Below are 22,899 nucleotides of genomic sequence, written 5' to 3'. Positions count from 1 at the left end.
TCCTTCAACAAGCACGTCCCACCTTTGCTTACCCTGCAGTGGCTGTCCAGTTGCCATAGGATACAGACACAGTCTCCACTGGGCCCACAGAGCATGACAAAGATCGTGCCCACCCCTCAGTCTCATCCCTCACCCCTCCATTTTGACTCTTAAACCTCTAGCTTCACCTGCCTTTTCACAGGTCCTCAAAATAAGTCCATTTTATTGTTGCCCCAAGTGCTTCACATATATTCTCTCTGTCTGAAGCATCCCTCCTGCTTCCCCAGCCCCTGAGCTTTAGAGCTCAGCTCACCATTACTTCCCTGGTGGTGGGGAGGGGGTCACAGCACCCTCTCCTCTCAGCAATTATCACAACCACAATTCAGCACTTAAGGTTCTGGTCTGTTTCTTCCACCTTTGACTCTATTAATAACCAGAATTTCACTCTCCAAAAGTAAGGCCTTCTAGTGCGTGTGTGCGTGCTAAGTTGCTTCAGTCGTGTCCGATTCTTTGTGACCCTACAGACTATAGCCCGCCAGCCTTCTCTGTCCATGGGGATTCTCCAGGCAAGAATACTGGAGTGGGTTGCCATGCCCTCCTCCAGGGGATCTTCCCAACCTAGGGATCAAATCTGTTGCTTCTGCACCTCAGGTGGATTCTTTACTACTGAGCCACCAGGGAAGCCCAAGGCCTCCTAGTACAAGGAATATATTCTTGTACACTTCACTTCCGCTTAATACCAGGCAAAGTAACAAACAACAACAATGAAAAACAGCACAATAAGAACAACAGAACTGTGTCAGTCAGGGATCGTCAGAGAAATGCCACCAATAGATATAGCTTCCTTTCCCTTTATATATATCTTATATATATATATATATATGGAAAACATGTTTCATTTTGTCATTTGGCTGTGAAACAATCAGGATTTAGACACTGGAGAGTACAATCATCTTGCAAACATCTAGTGACCACTCCCATGTCACAGCATGTAGGTGGACAGACTAGCTCATTCTGGCTTCTTCAAGAAAAAGACTGGATTGGTAGGAGAGGCCTGAGATGCAGTTTCTCCCCTCCTTTCCCACAGTGGAACATCTCCTGATTTATTTCCCAGGGGATTCCAGGCTGGGGTCCTGAAGCGTTTAGATGACCTGTTCTATGACTTCAGGCTTACCAGAGCCTGACATACCTATTTACATATACATACATACATAGATGGACAGAGAGACATCTTTAAAGGAATTGGCTCATTTGTTTTATGAGGTCAGTTGAGCCCTCAACTGTGGGGTCTGGCAAGTCCAAAATTCATAGGGCTGACTGGAGGGTTGGAAGCTTAGGCAGGATTTCTACATTGTAGTCCTGAGACAAAATTCCCTCTCTCTGAGAAAACTGCAATTTTTGTTCTTAAGGCCTTCAACTGATTGGATGCTTGAATGCAGCCCTCTCATATTATGGAGGGAACAAGAGGACTCTCCTTAACTTAAAGTTAACTGAGTCACTTTGCTGTACCCCAGAAACTAACATGCTTGTGTACTCAGTCGTGTCTGACTCTATTTGACCCTCTGGACCGTAGCCTACCAAGCTCCTCTATGCCATTTATTCCTCCAAGGGATCTTCCTGACCCAAATATTCACCCTGTGTCTTCTGTGGCTCCTGCATTGGTGGCAGATTCTTTACCACTGAGCCACCAGGGAAGCCCACACCCAAAACTAACACAATGTTGTAAATCAACTATACTCCAATACAAAATAAAAATTTGACTTCCTAAAAAATATAGTTAACTGATTGTAAACATAAACCACACCTACAAGTACCATCATAGAAACATCTAGATCAGTGTTTGACCAAACACACAAGTAGCATTGCCTAGCCAAGTTGGCATATCAAATTAACCACCACAAGGTTATTCTTTGTTACAAACATTAATACAAGGTCATATTCTTTGTTACGAACATTAATTCCTTCCCATCCTAGCCACATCCTAGCAAATATACTTTTCTACTCTATGAATTGACTGCATGACTTGCTTTGGCAAACAGCACATTTTGTGATGCATATTTCAGTGTGATTTTGTGGTTTGATTCAGCTCAGTCTGGCTCTTCCCCATCGTTATGAGAATGGGTTTGTTCCATAGAAAACTATCTCTTTTATTTTTGATCCCAGAGTTAAGACAGTCTGTAGAGCAAACCAAAATTTAAACCCCAACCTGGATCAGAGCTGAAACATGAAGCAAAGCCACCATCATTAACCCACAGCCACTGACCTGTAAAATAAGGAAAAATAAAACCTTATTTCTTTCATAAACTACTGAGATTTGAGAATTGTTACATAGAAAAAAAGCACTAGTAAGCTGACATACAAGATATGTTTGCAAAACTTGCCACATTTTGATAGCCTATGGCATTGTATCCAATCCATTTATGTTACCAATGACAAATACACATTTGCTGATTCTTACCTGGATACACAGTCTGGACTCTGACATAGAAACTTTATCATTTACAAAACAAAGGTAGAGCTACTTAAAATTTATTCAGGACTTACTATGTTTCAGGCAATCTTCTGTGCCCAGGATACAGAAATGTGAATGTGAATGTGATGCAATTTCTCTATTTGGAAGCCAACAGGCTAGTACGGAAAACTGTACATGCTAATGTGCAGAATAAGGGGAGCATGACATTAAATTCTACCTTGTGAATTACAGCAATGTCTCTCAGCTAACCAAAGACTCCCTCCCATGCCTCAGCACTTAACTTGTGACAACTTTCTTCCAGCGGCTCCTGAGAAAGAGCCTATCCCCTTAAAACCAACATTCATCTAGCTATCTCTTCACCTAACAGAAGAATGCCTTTGTTAAGAGAATGCAAGTGAATGACTATAATGCAATCATGATTCAGAATCCTGTCTTTCCTCCTAGTCTGTAAGTATCTCATGAAATTCAAATCTGAATATCGCTTCTCAACATTCGGGGCTGTCCATTACCAGTCCCTGTCAATCCCTCAGCCTTATCTCCTCCCACACCCAACAAGAGCATCTCCCTCCATCAAGTTTCTTGCTGCTGCCCCATTGTGCTGCATATGCTGTTTATGCAGAAGCATTCATCTCTCGGCCTCTCACTCATCCTTCTCAACTTGGTGCTGGAACTAGAACAGAAATCATATTTCTGTCTTCCTAGCAGGGCTCTGACAATAACAGGCATTAGGGAAAAGGACTGGGAAAGGAAAAGAATCTTGTTCTTTCCTATTTCTCTCTACTTCTGTCAACATCTCGAAGACTTCTTTAACCTGGAAGGAGCAACTAGTTGGTTTCAGTTGCAATAGCAGTTCCAGTTTGCTTTTTTTTTTTAGACTCCCAGAGCCAACTTATCATTCTCCCTCAGAGATACAAGCAGCAGTAGCTCTTCTGAGGTTTGAGTCCTGCCTTCCTGGGGCCACTCCTCTAAACTTCTAAACTCTAATAATACCAACTTCTGTTTGTTCCACAATCCCGGAGGCAATTGCTGCTTCCTGTGCTTACTGCCTCTAGGATACTTCTTTATCCTCTTATGCCCTTTTAGTTCTCTAGGAGAAGGCAATGGCACCCCACTCCAGTACTCTTGCCTGGAAAATCCCATGGAGGAGCCTGGTAGGCCTCAGTCCATGGGGGCACAAAGAGTCGGACATGACTGAGCGACTTCACTTTCACTTTTCACTTTCATGCACTGGAGAAGGAAATGGCAACCCACTCCAGTGTTCTTGCCTGGAGAATCCCAGGGACGGGAACCTGGTGGGCTGCCATCTATGGGGTTGCACAGAGTTGGGCACTACTGAAGTGACTTAGCAATACCTGGCCAGTAACACTTGATAGCACATTCTCCCTGCCAAACAGTGGTGTGGTTCCTGTTACCTGACTGATTCCAGTTGATACACCTTAATACACCATATTTACTCTTCACTCTTGATTTGGTATTACTTTTGCTTTTATTCCATGTTTCCCCCTTAAGCCTCTCACCCTCCCGTACTCTACCCTTATGTCCTTGATGAAGATCTCAGTCCCAAACCCCTCTCTCCCTCTGAACTCCCAACAGCAACAGCATCACTATCACCAGAAAACACACCATCTATGGAATATACCTTGGGGAGGGCTCAGAAAGACTGGTTCAAGAACCAACTCTGCTACTCACTAGGTCTTTCTAAGATTCAGGTCTCTTAAGTATATAAGGAAAGCCCTTCTTTCAGAACTCTGTATTCTAAGTTTCCCATTGGTAAATCTTGTCTTTCCAAGAAGGTTATAGCTCCCTTGAGGCAAAAAGCTTTGCCTGAAACATCTTCAGTACACCCCTTTATCTTTTTTTTTTTTTTTTTTTTTTGGTTGAGGAAAGTCTGCTGTCAGCTTTATTTCTTTGGGGAAGAAAATAAAAATTCACTCAGGAGCTCTTGTGGTGGTTCGAGGCCGGGGGTGGGGGGTAGCGGTGTCCAGTGTCCACTTCTTCACCATTACAGGCTTCTAGTTGCACTGGATAGCCCTGACTCTGAAGATGGCGGCCATGCACAAATCTGTGCGGTACTTGTTCTTATGCCAGATGCTGCTAAGTGTGGCCCTGGCATTCTTGTTGATGGTGGTCCACCTCAAGAAGTGGCCAGTCTGCTCTGGCTGGATCTCCGCTACACCACCATGACCGCTTTGCTGTCTGTCACCGGCTCCACTACCACCTTCTTGTAGTGAATGAGCCCATTGTAGCTGAAAGAGTTGTGGGCCTTCAGATTATTGGGTTTCTGTGCTGTATGTCTGCTTGTTTGTCTTGATCAAGAAGCTGTAGCAGTTCTGCATGACCATCCATTGCAGATGCACAGACATGGTTGTGGCAGTGGGAGATATAAAGAGCCACTCCTTTATCTATGCCAAGTCTGGCATCATTTTGCAGGCTAAGCACACAGAGGCTCTCTAAATCCTTTCTAACTAAAATCTCAGAATTTGCGTAAGCCATGTTTTCAAATCGGTGGTCTGGGAACGAAATTCTGTCCACAAATATGACTTGTTTGGCCTACAGTGTATTTTTGTTAACTAGCTGCTATGATCTGCCAATTGAGAAATTTTATATACAAATCTAAAATGTATCCTTTGGTTTTCACAGATGAGAAAATGTGTGATGAGGAGTTAAAGCAAAGTGTCCAATGTCAAGGACTCTATCAGGAGTAAAATGGTCACTCAAATATGAATGCCTCTTTTGATTTGGGGGGGGTTCTGAACCTCCTTACTTTTGTAAAATGATACCATAAAGAAGGAGTCAGAAGAGAATCCTATAACAAAGGAAAATTTAAATCCTAAACTATACTGGCCTTTGTCCTTTGCCAAATCCTCTTCTTGATTAATACATGTATAGCAAGTTTTAATACTCTGCGTAGTGAGACTGCTTTAACACTTTTTCAATGCAGTGTTATTTTCAAGTAATTATAAATGATCAACGTTTCATTTCATTTGTATTGGCATTCATAATTCACAGAATTCACTGCAATTGATTTTGAAGAAAACTGATACCAAGGTATTTGTTCTCTGTAATGTAAAATTAATAGCAGATGCATAACTGAGGGAAATTTTTTCTTGCTGTTTTCGTAGTTACCAAAACTCTTGGATTCTGCTCTCTGTGTTTCTGTCCCACAAGTTACACTGTCTCCCTTACTAATGTGATTGCCTGCAGCATTTAAAAGTAATGGCTACTCTTTCTTAAAACTCTTCCATTGCTTAAATTTTTTTCATTGTAATAGCAGTAGCTGCCATTTACTGAGCACTTACTATGTGCCACACGATGAAGAAGGAAATAGCAACCCACTCCAGTACTCTTGCCTGGAGAATCCCATGGACAGAGGAGCCTGGCAGGCTACATACAGTCCAGGGGGTCAAAAGAGTTGGACGTGACTTAGCAATGAAACCACCACCATTTACTGAACACTTACTATGTGCCACACAGCAGATCAAATGCTTGATAAATGCATCTTGATGAATACACAAGAGAAGCGTTCATAGTAACATTATCTCCATTTCACAGAGAAAATCAGCAAAGGCTCAGAGATAATGTATAGATTGCCTACAATGACACTGCCAGAGTCTGGTGGTGCCAGTGTTCCTGATATAATACTGTCTCTCCATGTTTTTCCTTCCCCTGTTTCCTCTGCTTTTTGCATCCTTAACAAGCCACTCTTCTGCTGCTGGACCCCAATATATTGGTATTTCCCAGGCTTCCATCTTCAGCCATGTCATTGTGAATATAACTTGCCAACTGTACATGTTCATCTCAACCTCTCTCATAAGCTCCAATCAGAACATAATTGTAGTTAAAAGTGGGATTTGGAATTCAGCCCCTTCCCAGCTCTATGGTATTAAACAAGGTACTTAATCTTTCCAGGCTTCATTTTTTTATCTAGAAATAGGATAATAGAGCTGATCCCAAGCGTTAGATGAGGTAATGCAGTTAAAACAACTGGCGCTTTACTTACATATTCAGTAAGTATTGGCTATTATTTCAAACAGTCTGGATCATCCCAACATAAGTATCCTAATAGCCCTAATAGTCAGACTCAATCTGTTGACAACAGAGACTTCATTTTCTCTTACAAGCTGCCCCTACCCTGCATTCTCTTTCATAGTGAATGGCACTGCCACTCTTCACCAGTTCATTCACATCAGAAGTCTAGGTAACTCCTACATGCTTCTAGGGGTGAAATGAAAAACTGCCCTGATTTTTTATCTAACCTCTAGAATATATCAACCATGCTAATATAAGAGGGCTCTCTTTCTAAATTTCAAATCTGTTCACTTTTGCTCACATTATTTAAACTCCCTCAGTGGATCACTGTGATCTGTGGAATGAGGTCCAAATGTCTCATCAGAGCACACACAACTCTTCAATATGCAGTCTCTGGGGACCCTCCTGTCTCACTTTCCACCCACTCCATAACCCAAAGAGATAAAAATACTACTGCTCCCCTGAACAGGCACTAGTCTTTCATGTATTAGTATGTTGGCAAATGCAGTTTCCAGGCCAAAAAAAAAAAAAAGTGCCCTCCTGACTAACTCCTTCCTGCTCTTCTAAATGCCACTCGAATGCCCTTCTTCCACCTCTTCAACTGCTCCCAAAGTTTGTTTGGCATCTTCCTCTGGGTGGCCCTAACAGCCTGCCTTTGCCTCTCCCTTAGCCCTTTCACAGAGGATGCTCACAGCTGGTTTGCTGCCCGGTCTCACTTCTTAAGAGGCTTCCCAGGAGGCTCAGTGGTTAAGAATCTGTTGCTAATGCAGGAGACACAGAAGACTTGGGTTCGATCCCGGGGTGGGGAAGATCCCCTAGAGGAGGGCATGGCAACTTGCTCCAGTATTCTTGCCTGGAAAATTTCATGGACAGAGGAGCCTGGCAGGCTACACTTCATGGGGTCACAAAGAGTTGGACACAACTGAGTTACTGAGCATGTACACACATGCATGTGACTTATTCAAGTTCCCACAGCTATTCGTATTGTTCAGGCTCATCTCAGAACACCAGTTTGGGAGAGTTAAGTGATCCAAACTCATGCCTCACACAGGCCCCCAACCTCATATAAATAATTTATTTACTTCTAATTTGTCATGTTCTGAGAAAGATCTTGGACAATTTGGAAAAATACATAAAAGGAATAAGACTTCAGTTTTCTTACAGCCAATGAAGGAATTCTAGATGGTGGATGACAGAGATTATGAGGCTATTGTATGAAAGCCGAGAAGAGACAGGCTAAAATCCCTAGTAAGAGTAATATTTAAAGGTCTGCAGTAACATCTGGTGCATTTTCTGGGAGTGAAATACAAATGTGCCTGCAAGTTACTTGGCAGACAACACAGAAAGGTGGGTAGAAGATATTCTCCAATCACAATGTATGATTAAAAACAAATCAGTGGTTCAGGAGAATTATTCCTGATGCTGAAATCTGAAAGTAAGTTCTCCCATGGGCCTTTGTAAAGGAAAAAATAGAGTAAACAATGGCTTTTTAAAATAATTCTGAGTTTTAGAATGTCATCTTGTATTAATTATTGAATGAAGGCCCAAATCCTAAAAAAACTGAAGTTCAGGAACATTGTTGGGATTGAGTAGAGGGAAAAATGTTATGGACAACATAGACATCTCTGCTCAAAACAATCTGCGCGCTTCATGAGGGCAGGCAGCCCCTGCCTGGTCATGTGTTGCTCCTCAGACCTCCATCTACCATAGTGGAGAGGCTCAATGGTTCAAATGTCCAACAAAACACCATATGAACAAACATACATTAACAGGTCATACCTCAGTCAGTCAAGCAAGAAAAGTAAAAAGTGAGAAGTTAAATTTTTTCAAAGCAGAACCAGGTTACTGACTGGGATCCCAGCAGACATCAGTTTCAGGCCCTACATTGGTATGCAAAGAATTTGAACAACAGTTTCAGAAGAAACATTTCAAGTTTGTAGTTAATACTAAATTGGAAGAGACAGCAAATAATGAGAAACAAAGCAGGCAGATAAAAGGGTTTTAGACATTTCAAGTACCTACCCAGCTAATAAATGCAAATGAAGTTCAGTGCAGATAAGCACAGAATTATGAGTCTGGAAGCAAAGAAGAAAAAGGAGGACTATCTGCTTAATGGAAATGAGCTGCACGGTGCTGACCAGGAATGAGATCTAGGGAATTATTGCAGGAGAAATCCTTCAAGCTTTCAACTCACTTTGCTGCAATGGAAAAGAAACACGGTGATGAGCTATATTAAAACACAATACAGGACTATCAAGTCACACTCCACATTGGGTGAAAATGAAACCAAAGTAAGGAAAGCATAAGATTTTTTTTTTTTTTTAATTTAAAATGCTCTATTCAGGGCAGGACCATTCTCGACAGGTTTTTTTAAACCTCAACTGGAAGTAATTTTCCTCTACAGATTTATTGGAATGTGGTTCCCTGTGGTTTGCTTGTACATGCATACTAAGTCACTTCAGTCATGGCCAACTCTTTGCAACCTTATGGACTGTAGCCTGCCAGGCTCCTCTCTGTCCATGGGGATTTTCCAGGCAAGAATACTGGAGTGGGTTGCCATGCCCTCCTCCATGGGATCTTCCCAACCCAGGGACTGAACCCACATCTCTTATATGTCCTGCACTGGCTGGCAGGTTCTTTACTACTAGCACCACCTGGGAAGCCTGAGCTTTGCTTATATTCTCTGTCATTTTCTATACTGTTCCACAATAATTCAAAGGTCTCCAGAATATGGTCATCATACCTAATAGCAGGAACCATCACTGTAAAAATCAGAAGACACTTGGATTACCAAGTTGAGTGGCTCCTTCTGCCAAAGCTTTACATTTTCTTTCCTTTTTTTTTAATTATTTGGTCAAAACAAGAATCATAGATTCATAGCTTTTAAGGCTAGAAGGCATTCTAAGTACACCTTTATGAGCCTCCTAACCATAACAGCTATTATTAACACCACATTACAGCTGAACTTCTCAGACTCATAGGTCCAGTCCTGTCAACTGAACACATTACAGCCCATTCTAGAATTATTTGAGTCAAACAAACTCAACACAAGGTTGAAGGCTATAGATGTGATGGAAAGAATACCTAAAGGCTTGCCTGGGTAAAAACAGTTCTCCCTGTTCCTGTTCCTGCTCCAGTTCCTAAAATCCCATATTTATTCATTCAACAAATATTTCTTGAGTTCCTCCTATGAGATAAGAACTAAGTATTGATGACATAGAGCTTCCCTGGTAGCTCAGTGGTAAAGAATCTGCCTGCAATGCAAGAGCCGTAGAAGATGCAATTTCAATCCCTAAGTCAGGAAGATCCCCTGGAGGAGGGCATGGCAACCCATTCCAGTATTCTTGCCTGGAGAATCCCTGGACAGAGGAGCTGGTGGGCTATAGTCCATAGGGTCACAAAGAGTCATACACGACTCAAGTGACTTAGCACACACATTGATGATATAACAGTAAACAAAGAGGCCATGTTAAAAATAAACTCAAAATGGACTAAAGATCTAAATGTAAGACCAGAAACTATAAAACTCTTAGAGGAAAATATAGGCAGAACACTCTCTGACATAAATCAGAGCAAGTTCCTCCATGATCCACCTCCCAGAGTAATGGAAATAAAAACAAAAATAAAGAAATGGGACCTAACTAAAAAGCTTTTGCACAATGAAGGAAACAATAAGCAGAATGAAAAGGCAGCCTTCAGAATGGGAGAAAATAATAGCAAATGAAACAACTGACAAAGAATTAATCTCCAAAATATACAAACAGCTCATGTAGTTCAATACCAGAAAAATGAACAACCCAATCAAAAATTGGGCAAAAGAACTAAACAGACATTTCTCCAAAGAAGACAAACAGATAGCTAATAAACACATGAAAAGGTGCTAGACACCACTCATTATTAGAGAAATGCAAATCAGAACCACAATGAGGTATCATGTCATTCCAGTCAGAATGGCTGCCATCAAAAAGTCTACAAGCCATAAATGCTGGAGAGGGTGTGGAGAAAAGGGAACCCTATTACACTGTTTGTGGGAATTCAAACTGGTATAGCCACTATGGAGAACAGTGTGAAGATTCCTTAAAAAACTGGGAATAGAATTGCCATAAGACCCAGCAATCCCACTGCTGGGCATACATGCTAAGGAAACCAGAACTGAAAGAGACACACGTACCCCAATACTCACTGCAGCACTGTTCACAATAGCCAGGACATAGAAGCAAACCTAGATTTCCACCCACAGACGAATGGATAAGGAAGTTGTGGTACAGATACACAGTGGAATAATACTCAGCTATGAAAAGGAACATAAATTTGAGTCAGTTCTAATAAGGTGGATGAAACTGGAGCCTTTTATACAGAGTGAAGTAAGTCACAAAGAGAAACACCAATACTGTATATTAACGCATATATATGGAATTTAGAAAGACAGTAACAATGATCTTAAATGCAAGGCAGCAAAAGAGACACAGATGTAAAGAACAGACTTTTGGACTCTGTGGGAGAAGGCGAGGGTGGGATTATTTGAAAGAATAGCACTGAAACATGTATATTACCATATGTAAAACAGATAACCAGTGCAAGTTTGATGCATGAAGCAGGGCACTCAAAGCTGGTGCTCTAGGACAACTCAGAGGGATGAGGTGGGGAGGGAGATGGGAAGGGGTTCAGGATGGGGGGGACACATGTGCACCTGTGGCTAACTCATGTTGATGTATGGCAAAAACCATCACAATATTGTAAAGTAATTATCCTCCAATTAAAATAAATTAATTAATTTTTTTTAAAAGACAATGTCTTCATTGAGCTTAAATTCTAGTGAGAGGAGAGAGATAATAATCAAACATGGAAATGAGGTGGATACTCTTAAGTAATGGGAAGTGTTAGGAAGTTATAAACTGGATGATGTGAGGGGAAGAAAAAACAGATGGGGTGTGGGGACTATTTAAGGAGGATGGTCAAGAAAGACCATTTTGAGAAGGTGACATCTAAGGACTTGAGAACTTGAAGAATGAGGAGCCTATAGGGAAATTCCATAACAAAATACAGTTATGACTCAAAGAAGTAAAGGCATTAAAAAGTTATTATTTGCCAAAACCTCATTCTGAATTAATTTGTCAGAATTTTTAATTATTTATCCATATTTTTAATTTTTCATCTTTTAAAACTGTGCTTTAAAAAAAAACAAGAATAGATTATATTTAATACAGGAGAATGATGTAAAGGTTTAGGGACACAGGATTCAGGCTAACGAGCAGGTTGTCAACCTTGGTAAAGGATAAAACAAAGGACAATATTTACTGAAAGGGACAGAAAACTCAAAAGATAGATTTCAAGCAATTATCAGAGCATGCTCCAACATAATAATAATCTTAGTTCAGAAATGGCATTTTCTTCAACTAATCAGTAACTTCTATCAATACACAGATAATTTATATAAACTAACAGTGGTTCAATTTTCCTTTGAAATGGGAAAACCATAGTAAACTGTGAGGCACAGCCTTTAAGATGACCCTCATTGACCCCAACCTTCTGATATTCATGACTTTATGCACTCCCTTCTCCTGAATATAGGTTGAAACTACACACTCACTTCTGTAAATAGGATGCAGAAGAAATGCTAAGATGTTACCTCCAAGATTAAGTTGCAAAGAGACCCTGGCTTCTATAGTACATGCCCTCTCTTACTGGCTCTGCCTGAAGTCAGACACCATGCTGTGAGAAGCCTTATGAAGAGGCCTCTGGGGTAAGAAACTGGGGGAGGACTGAGTCCTGCCAATAACCACACAAACCTAGACAGTGTATTAAAAAGCAGAGACATTACTTTGCTGACAAAAGTCTGTATAGTCAAAGCTATGGTCTTTCCAGTAGTCATGTATGGATGTGAGAGCTGGATCATAAAGAAGGCTGAACACCGAAGAATTGATGCTTTTGAACTGTGGTGTTGGAGAAAACTCCTGAGAGTCCCTTGGACTGCAAGGAGATCCAACCAGTCCTTCCTAAAGGAAATCAACCCTGAATATTCGTTGGAAGGACTGATGCTGAAGGGGAAGCTCCAGTACTAGGCACATATTGGAGATGCAAAGAGCCTGATGCAAGGAGCCAACTCATTAGAAAAGGACCTGATGCTGGGAAAGATTGAAGGCCAGGAGTAGAAGGAGACAGCAGAGGACAAGATGGTTGGATGGCATCACCGAATCAATGGACATGAGTTTGAGCAAACTGGGAGATGGTGAAGGACAGGGAGGCCTGGTGTGCTGCAGTCCATGTGGTTGCAAAGAGTCAGACATGACTGATCAGCTGAACAACAACTCCCTGTTGAGTCTTCAGACAAGATTGCATTCCCAGCCCACACTTTAATTGCAGTCTTGTAAGAGAAGCTGTGGTGGAGGCTTGCAGCTAAGCCATGTAAGGATTCCTGTAAACAGAAACCAAGACATAATAGATGTTGATTGCATTATGCTGCTAAGTTTTGTAATGTGTTACACAGCAGTAGATAACTAATATGTAAACCATGAAAGCATTCTCAGATTGTGTTCTGTCTCCCTTTGACATTTTCTAATTTCATCCAACCCTACTTATACAGTAAAATTCTATCTTCCCCATCCCTTGTTGAGCATTAGGACTGTGGTGAAGCTGCATGCAAAGGTAGCAAGTTAAAGGACAAGTTGGTCATTAAATTCCATGTCATTCTTCATATAATCCTGTAACATCACATGGGATATTAACAAACCCTAGCAAAGATCTGTTGACTATAATTTTAATTATTTGTTCAACTAGTTGGAACTTGATGATTTTCTTTCCTGGGGTTAGTTTGGACATCCTTAAGCTCAGGTAACCAAGGGATATGACATTCTCTCATTTAAACAGAAACACATCCACAGCTCTCTCTCCTCCCCCACTGCTTGGGGGTATTACAGCCAATCTCCTTTAGCAGCTCTTTCCTGTTAGCAGCCCCCTGCTCGCCCCCGCCCCCCACCCCCGTGAAGTTCCCAGCTTGACTCTGCCACATACAGAGACAAATAAAAAGGGATAAACTCCCAACTAGCACCAAGAAAGAAAATTAAATCAATAAAGATTATTAAGAGTTTGTAATTTGAATTGAATTACTTTTAGATTAAATACCATCATTTCTCTAATATAAACCCAACTTTATTTGGATGGACCAAAGAGGAGCTCTTATTTTATCTAAATGAATAACACTCTCTTTGCTTATCTTTCAGAAACTAAGGAATTTCTCTACCACTGCACAGGTTGTTCCTACAATCCCCAAGTAAATACAATACTGATGAAAAGAGACAGCCCTTATATGGCACTGCCACTGACCATTAGCTACAAGGTGCTACATAGTAGGTCTTCTTGACCACAGCAAGCACACTGATATCAGACATCACAAATTCAAAGAGACAGTTTCGGACTACGGAGAATTTCCAACATATAGATCAAAACAAAAACATTTAAAAGACCTTGGAAAGATTTCTCCCTTGCCCCATGGCCTTCCCATGGAGGGAACCAGTTCAACAGGGGAAATTCAAAGGAGGAAAGTCTAAGAGAACTCCCCTACTTCCACAACATTAACTTTAATCTTTCCACAACATTGGCCTACATAAAAATCAATACATGTGCCAGCCTTTCAACTCAAACAGTTCTCTTTAATAGGCTTCCATTCTGGTAATAGTTATAGATCTAAGTCCAACTCTGCCGGAGCACCACTAAGTGCCAAGTAGGAATACCTAAATTAGAATTGGCCCTAACAACACTGATCCTCCTCCACTCCATTTAAAATTTACCTTTATAAATAGAACCTAGTGCGAAAGGAGGAGGAAATGGCAACCCACCCCAGTGTTCTCGCCTGGAGAATCCCAGGAACGGGGGAGCCTGGCGGGCTGCCGTCTCTGGGGTCGCACAGAGTCTGACACGACTGAAGCGACTTAGCAGCAGCAGTGCGAAGCAATGGGAAAATGCTTTTCTTGTAAACCTCTCCTTTATATACCTCATTTATGGTTGAAGAAATCTAATTTCAATTTTAAGATTTCCTTTACCAGATTCAAAGGAAGTTCAGGCAAATACTTTTTAATCTACGCCCCTTACATTTATACTGATAACCCTCACTCTCAACTGCTGAGAATTCTTTTCAACACTTATATTTTAAATCCACTTTTTATTGATAATCACAAAGTATCTCCTGGGTTAAAGTTTAGGAAGCACATACACACACACACACACTTATATTTCATTTTAATATCAGCTGATAGATATTATTTGGTTTGTTGAAAAAAAGATAAGAGCAAAACCTCAGATTTTATCAGAAGCCCCAGCCCTTCTCCAACTCTCTAGTATATTGAGTCATAAGTTTTTTTTTTTTAAGTTAGAATTCATTTTTCTTTTTTTGTTTGAATGCTGCACATAGTTGCTTTGTGTTCTACTAAGCCTGTAAATAAGAAAGTGTTAGTTAATCAGTCGTGTCTGACTCTTTGCTACCCCATGGACTTTAGCTTGCCAGGCTCCTCCATTCATGGAATTCTTCAGGCAAGAATACTGGAATGGGTAGCCGTTCCCTTCTCCAGGGAGTCTTCCTGACCCAGGGATCGAACCCAGGTCTCCTGCACTGCAGGTGGATTCTTGTCCATCAGAGCCACCGGGGAAGCTCTCCACTGAGCCTAGTGCCCAGGTATTTATGAAAAGAAAATGCTTGAAAAGTCAGAGATCCAAGGTATCATGCCTTTACCAAGCACAAGAAGAACAGAAGGGCAAAGTGAAGCAAAGACACAATGGTCTTCTCAAATGTATTAAAGTTGCTAAGCTAAAATTCTATCTTCTACGTATTTAGCTTAATATTTGCTAAGCTATCAAATAAAATGAAAAATAGGAGAGTAGATGGAACTATACTATTTGCCTACATACCTTTGTAGTATTTATCTTTTTATTCATCAGATCATTGGTTGCTTTTTATACACTCCTTGAAAATAAAAATTATTCCAGCTTTCATCAAAACTGGCAGTATTCTCCATAATGTGCAAAATTCTTTATGTTTACAAGGAAAAGCTTGTGATAAAATCACTGAATTCAAAGACTACAGAATGAAAGGAGAGACTGTTTTAGAAATTTACTTATATCCACATTACTGACTTTTAAGTAAAGCAAAATTACATTCCTTTGAAAGAAATATCCATATAAATAATACTATATTCATGTTATACAGAATAATGAACATATTGATCAAAATAATCAATTGTGATTTTGGTGTACCAAAATTAAGATGCTGAATGCTTTAATGTTTTCATCTTATAAAATTATTTAACATTCTTCACTAACTTTTCCTGAGAAGCTCCCTAAAATATATCTATTATACATCAGACAGTCCAATCCCTTAAAGATATAATTGTATCAGCTTTTATAAAATAACCCTATAGTCTATAAATAAAAATGATTTTAAAATCTGTCCTCCATAGAACAAAGAACTTATGAAATCCAAAAAAATTCTGTAGTTTAATAGTACTGTACTGATGCTAATTTCTTGGTTTGACAAATGTACCGTGGTGATGTAAGATGTCACCACAAGGGGAAGCAGGGTGAAGGGTATACAGAAATTCTCTGTGCTATCTTTTCAAGTCTTCTGCAGACTTAAAATTACTTAAAAATAAAAGTCTTTTAAGAAAATCATGCTTTGTATTTCAATGTAAGATTGGCAATTGGAGAAGAAAAACTTCTAAGATTTTATTTGGAACCTAATCATAAACATGCAATTAACAAAGAACATGTGTTCTCAATTGACTTCTGACATTAAGCCTATTTTATAGTTCTAGAGACCACACTAAGGCAAAGGGGTTACGACTCCAACATGAGCACAGCATATTTGTATTCTCATTCAGACCACAACCTTTCAAAGTCTCTGTAAATTAACATCTATTTTCAATCACAGGAAAGTAAGATAAGCACTTATTTCCAGAATGAAATTATCCAAACCAGTAAAGCACTTTTTAATGCACATATTATGAAAATTATTCATGGAACAGAGCAGAATATTGAACTTACCTGTCTATGTCCATTATTTACATGAAAATTTTACATTCAAAACTAATATCTATCTTGACTCATGAGAATTTTGAAGACTTTGTGACCATCAGACATGTTATGTAATCCCATACTAATAGTGAAATCTCATTAGACCAAAGTGTAAGGGAGTCTATGTGTCTGCCCAGTGAAGAAATCCACTGTCAGCTCAAACCCAATGTGGAAATCACACTTCCTAGCAAAGAAGAACAAAGGAACCATATCCCTCCTCTCCATGTTAGCACAGAGGTAAACAAGAAAATGACCCTGCCCTGATGGAATGGAAAAATGCATAAATGAGAAAATGGCAAAAAAAATTATATTCAAATAATAACAAATACAAACATTTTACAGCAACTCACAAAAAAAGCAACCCACAATACAGATGCAACACAGATGATGGAGGCATAAGAGATGAAATCTTCACTTTGAGTAACTGCAAATACAATGAAAATTCTCTGCAATTAGTAAAAAGAGTTCTGATAACAGGAGGGTTCTGATCCCAGCACAAATGGATAATGGGTCAAGACAGAAGAGCTCAGAGAGAAGAGGGCATGCAGAAACTGAACAACTAACAAACGGGAAAAAATGGGAACCGACCAGAACAGAAACAGTTCCCATAGTGGTGAGAGATACGAATTAAGTGTCAGCTAAGGGTCGTCAATTCCTAGCACGAGGAGCCAGAAATGAATCACTGAGTGCCCCAGTATATCGTGTCCTGGTATAGCATTTGATATTTTTGTTTAATACACTTGCACTTAAACCCATACTAGGTAAGTGAATGCAACTCACATTCCACAGTAAGTGTTCTATCAGTGTCAGTACCTTTATTGTCTTAAACCTGAGTTAAGGAAGCTCTCCAGGCTTTCATAATCCTGCCTGATCACTGGACAAAGGGACCACACTGCTGGCGTGTCCACTCTGTGCCTGGAGGCACGAGGTGGGCAGGCAAGTAAATCGGATGACCTGCCACTCACCCTTCGATATAGAAAGCTACTCTACCAAGCCTTGTTTCTGGGTGCTACAAACCAAATGTTACTCATTTCACCATGTTTTACTTTTAACATGAAGTAGCGATCGTCACCATGCTCACAGGAGTTCACAGGAGCATAAGAGTTTTCATTTTTAAAGAGCTTTTTGAGATTTATTCATATTGAGGATTGTTTATCCAATATTATACTTAGTGACATCAGATATATATTAAAGATGTTATTTTATATAAATATTTCATAATTAAAAAGAAAAAGGACTCTATTGAAAGTTCTGAAATGTCATTTGTATACATATTTACATTTGTATGTATATTTCTATGGGCTTCCCAGGTGGTGCAATGGTAAAGAACATACTGCTGATGCAGGAAAAGCAGGAGATGGGGATTCAATAAGATCCCGTGGCTGAAGAAAGGGCAACCCACTCCAGTAATCTTACCTGGAAAATTCCATGGACAGAAGAGTCTGACAGGCTATAGTCCATGGGATCACAAAGAGTCAGACACAACTGAGCAATTGAGCACACACACACATATGTATAAATATATGCACACACAAAACATATATATTAGCTTTCACATTTGCTCTTCCAAGTCATTTTTCTGAAAATATTTTATTTTGGCTCTGCAGTCCTTCAAAGAGGCAACTAAAGTGTACTGCATCTTATCTTAGGTTTAATTACTCAATATAAAAATCACAAAGCCCTCTGCAGTATCACACTGAATCAGTGAAAGAGAATAAAGAACAACTTTCAGTAATTCCACAGTTCATAAAAGTTGTATACTTTATTAAGATTTCAACATAAAATATTATTAAAGATTATTTTTAAATATATTAAATCATAAATGTACTATATTATAGACTATAGTCCATTTCACAGGTCCCTAGAAGTTCTGAGCATGCAATGAAATAAAATGAACACTCATATCACTTTCTTCTTGCTTTAATGACTTGAGTTTAATTGTAAGCATCTAAAAACAATCTAGGTTTCACTTGAACTAAATTCAAATGAGAGGCCAGCAATGAAACAAGAAAGCATTTTTTAGCTAGAGGTCTGGTTTCAATGAACAAGTATAAAAACACTCATTCTTTAATTTCTTGAAGCATTTTTTTTAAAACCTAATGATTTAGTAAGGGCATTTGGCCTACTTTCCTAAAAGAAGTGTAGGTGCTCAGAAAATCAAACCATAACGAAACTGGGGGATATTTTAGTGAGAAGTAAAATCATTAGACTCTTCCAGATTAAAACTCACACTTGCCCAAAATATTTGCATATCTTCATAGTCCCCAAGAGGGAAGACGCTACCAGAAGGCGGAAGCGGAAGAACAAAAGAGGTCCAAACAGTAGATCCATGAACTTTCTGAGCACTTGTCACTAGACTACAAGGAAATAGACATGAACCAAACAATATAGTATTGAAATACCTTCCTCCTAGCATTGACACCTAGTATGAAACTTGAGAAACCTGTATGCAGGTCAGGAAGCAACAGTTAGAACTGGATATGGAACAACAGACTGGTTCCAAATAGGAAAAGGAGTACTTCGAGGCTGTATATTGTCACCCTTCTTATTTAACTTATATGCAGAGTACATCATGAGAAACGCTGGGCTGGAAGAAGCACAAGCTGGAATCAAGACTGCCGGGAGAAATATCAATAACCTCAGATATGCAGATGACACCACCCTTACGGCAGAAAGTGAAGAGGAACTCAAAAGCCTCTTGATGAAAGTGAAAGAGGAGAGTGAAAAAGTTGGCTTAAAGCTCAACATTCAGAAAACTAAGATCATAGCATCTGGTCCCATCACTTCATGGGAAATAGATGGGGAAACAGTAGAAACAGTATCAGACTTTATTTTTGGGGGCTCCAAAATCACTGCAGATGGTGACTGCAGCCATGAAATTAAAAGACGCTTACTCCTTGGAAGGAAAGTTATGAACAACCTAGACAGCATATTAAAAAGCAGAGACATTACTTTGCCAACAAAGGTCCATCTAGTCAAGGCTATGGTTTTTCCAGTGGTCATGTATGGATGTGAGAGTTGGACTGTGAAGAAGGCTGAGCACCGAAGAACTGATGCTTTTGAACTGTGGTGTTGGAGAAGACTCTTGAGAGTCCCTTGGACTGCAAGGAGATCCAACCAGTCCATCCTAAAGGAGATCAGTCCTGGGTGTTCATTGGAAGGACTGATGCTGAAGCTGAAACTCCAATACTTTGGCCACCTCATGGGAAGAGTTGACTCATTGGAAAAGACCCTGATGCTGGGAGGGATTGGGGGCAGGAGGAGAAGGGGATGACAGAGGATGAGATGGCTGGATGGCATCAACAACTCAATGGACATGAGTTTGGGTAAACTCCAGGAGTTGGTGATGGACAAGGAGGCCTGGTGTGCTATTCATGGGGTCGCAAAGAGTTGGACACAACTGAGCGACTAAACTGAACTGAACTGAATGAAAAGCAGACAACAAACCAGATATTTTATTTACTGTTCTGATAGTGGCTAGGAAGAAGAATTTGAGAAGTAATTTTTCAAGCCAGACAGAAGGTTCAAATACAGTTAGGGAGATTGGGCAAGTAAGGACAGGAACATCCATCCCCTTAACAACAATGATATGAAACTGAAAACAGGTTCTATTTGATGAGCTCATTCTGTGTTAGAAAGTATCTCACAAAGACCCCATTTAATTTTCTCAGCCCTGTAGGGGAAGGGGAAGGTAAGTTTTATTGTCTCAATTATTCAAAGGAAACTGAGGCTTAGAGTGTAAAAGGACTTCCTTAAACTCCAGTACTTTGGCCACCTCCTGTGAAGAGTTGACTCATTGGAAAAGACTCTGATGCTGGGAGGGATTGGGGGCAGGAGGAGAAGGGGACGACAGAGGATGAGATGGCTGGATGGCATCACTGACTCGATGGACGTGAGTCTGAGTGAACTCCAGAAGTTGGTGATGGACAGGGAGGCCTGGCATGCTGCAATTCATGGGGTCGCAAAGAGTCGGACACGACTGAGCAACTGAACTGAGCTGAACTGAAGGTGCTACCACCTAGGTGATTAACCCTCTGTGGATGGTCTCCACTGCATTGAACCCAGTAGGGATCATACACCCTCCCAACACAGTGAGAGGAATTTCCTGGGCCACTTGGACAACAGGGATGCACCAAGGCCATTTCCAGGAAACATCCCCAGAACCAGGACATCCTTCCTTTGATAACCTGGTAGGTGTAAAAGTAGGCATCTCTTGCTTCTGGGATCCAGACAGGAAAATATCCCACCCCATGGTCCTAGAAACCCAAACAAAACAGAAGCATCTCTTACAAATATACTTTGTCAAAGAGAGATCAAGTCAAATTATTTCAAAATACAATATAATTTCATTTTGAGATAAAAAGCTTAGAGAGCAGAGCAGTGAGCACCTTCTATCTCTTTTATTAAATATTTTCTTCATGGAAAATTAATCTGGCCAAGACAGCTTCCTGTATCTACCATCATATATTGAAACAAGAACTTTTCTTTCTCCTACCATCTCCTCCAAAACTGGAGCACTGGATGAGCCCAGTAGGTAACTGAATAACCTTTGGGGTTTTCTTTTCTTCTTATAAAGCCATCGTGCTGCACACATCTCAGCAATGTGGCTGTCTTCTGTCTATCAAAAGCAGCTCTATAAAATCGAAATACAATGTAAAAGATGACCTCAAGCAAGGTTCTGTGGTTTGGCTCTAAAAGAGGCGGCCGTGCTGGGCACGTAGTTTCACCCCCAGCCCATGGTTCCGGCTCCCTGAGAGCTTTTGCAGGACTGCAGTGAAGTAAGGAGTTACAGTAAATGAAAGGAGATAGGAAAGGGGGAGCGGGAGAGAGCAAGATTGCAATTTCCTTGTGTGCACTGAGCCTGAGCATTTTCCATTTCAACTAAATATGAAGAATCATGGCCTTGTTTTAAGGATTTAAGAAAAAGAAGACAGTTTAAAACCAAATGCCTGCTCTCTGCTATGGCAGTTCCATTGGCAGGCTGTAATTTGTCAGTGAAAGGTAATGGAAATGCAGTTATGTTTGTGAAATCCATGGGCTGTTTATCAGCTAGGTAAAGCCCAGAGATACAGGGAGCAGCAAATCTTTGTGTCTGAGAAAAGTCTTTCAACTCAGTAAAAGAAAAATTCCCACCATTTTAATATAAAATATAGTTGCATTTCATTTTTCTGTAGATTATTCTGAAACCAAGGGAAGAGGTTAGTGGAAGAAAAGAAAGGATCTGTAGGACGATAGGCATGTCTCACAGCACATACAGAAGGAACATGAATGAACATTCCTCAAAAAGAGACACTTCTATTCATGCCCTGACGTATCTTTAGCCCATAATTTGGAGCCAAATACCACAAATGACAGTTCTGAGAAAATCACTCCTTTAATACTAGGATTGCATCAACCAAAAACCTTCTTTGGGAAGAAAAAGGCATTGTAATCAATGCAGGAAATAATTTGTTATACTTGGGGTTTTTTCTTGTCATTGTTGGCTTTTCTGGAAGAATCAAGCTCTCAGTAAAACCTCACTCCTATCTGAAAGTATTAAATGAGCATTCACTAGTTTTGTAGTGAGAAAAAATGTACATAGATATTAATGTGATAGGCTCCTTAAGAGCCATGTATAGAAAATTCTGAAAATTGCTTCTTTATTCACAGATACTGGTATTTACTTCTGATTTCCAGTTTCTAGGCTGTATGTTTTACTCTGAGATACAATCTTACATCATCTTTTCAGTGTCAGTATGTCAGTCTTCGATTAAATCAACAACGATGAAACCAGAGCTTATTTAGTAATAAACAGAAGGAACATGCACAGACTACAAAAACACCATGTAAATACATCTCAGAATACAGCAGCACTAAATTTCCATTTCAGCACATCTTGCAACCACACTGCATAACACTAAAGAAACTGGAGTGAAATGGCATTTCAGACCAGGGTTTCCCTGTGAGGTTTCCATCTTGATCAGTGTCTGCACTGTTTAAATGAAAAGAGGAAAACACATAAATCATGAGCATTTCTCCAGCTTAAACATCCCTTACTGGTATTTCGTTCTCTGTAATCTCAAGTGAGCTTCAAAAGCGAATCCAGCCATCAGCATCCGGCCACACGAATAGCAGACCATTGCAGCTTTCTATCTTCTGATTTGGAGGGGAAGGAATATGTGTTCCCTGGACTTTCACAATTTTACCAAGCTCTTAAAAGTACCGGGGTATTTCTCCTTCACAGGATCCTTGTCAGGATTCAAGGCAGGAATCCCCCTAAAGAGCATCACAGAGCACTGCACACATAGCAAGTGCTTGTTAAATCATGTGTCATTCTTGGTATCATCATAATTAGTGACTTTTCTAGTTATTTTCTC

At 40.1% G+C, this 22,899-nt stretch overlaps 1 pseudogene; it reads right to left on the bottom strand.

The window, feature by feature from the left end:
* Positions 1–3,882: 3,882 nt before the first annotated feature.
* On the bottom strand, positions 3,883–6,098 carry LOC129660017 (60S ribosomal protein L28-like; annotated as a pseudogene).
* Positions 6,099–22,899: the final 16,801 nt, after the last annotated feature.

The sequence above is a fragment of the Bubalus kerabau genome, chromosome 9 (genome assembly GCF_029407905.1).
Source record: "Bubalus kerabau isolate K-KA32 ecotype Philippines breed swamp buffalo chromosome 9, PCC_UOA_SB_1v2, whole genome shotgun sequence".
Taxonomy (NCBI): Eukaryota; Metazoa; Chordata; class Mammalia; order Artiodactyla; family Bovidae; genus Bubalus; species Bubalus kerabau.
The sequence above is the reverse complement of the archived record's forward strand: the minus strand, read 5'-3'. Positions and strand labels throughout refer to the sequence as shown.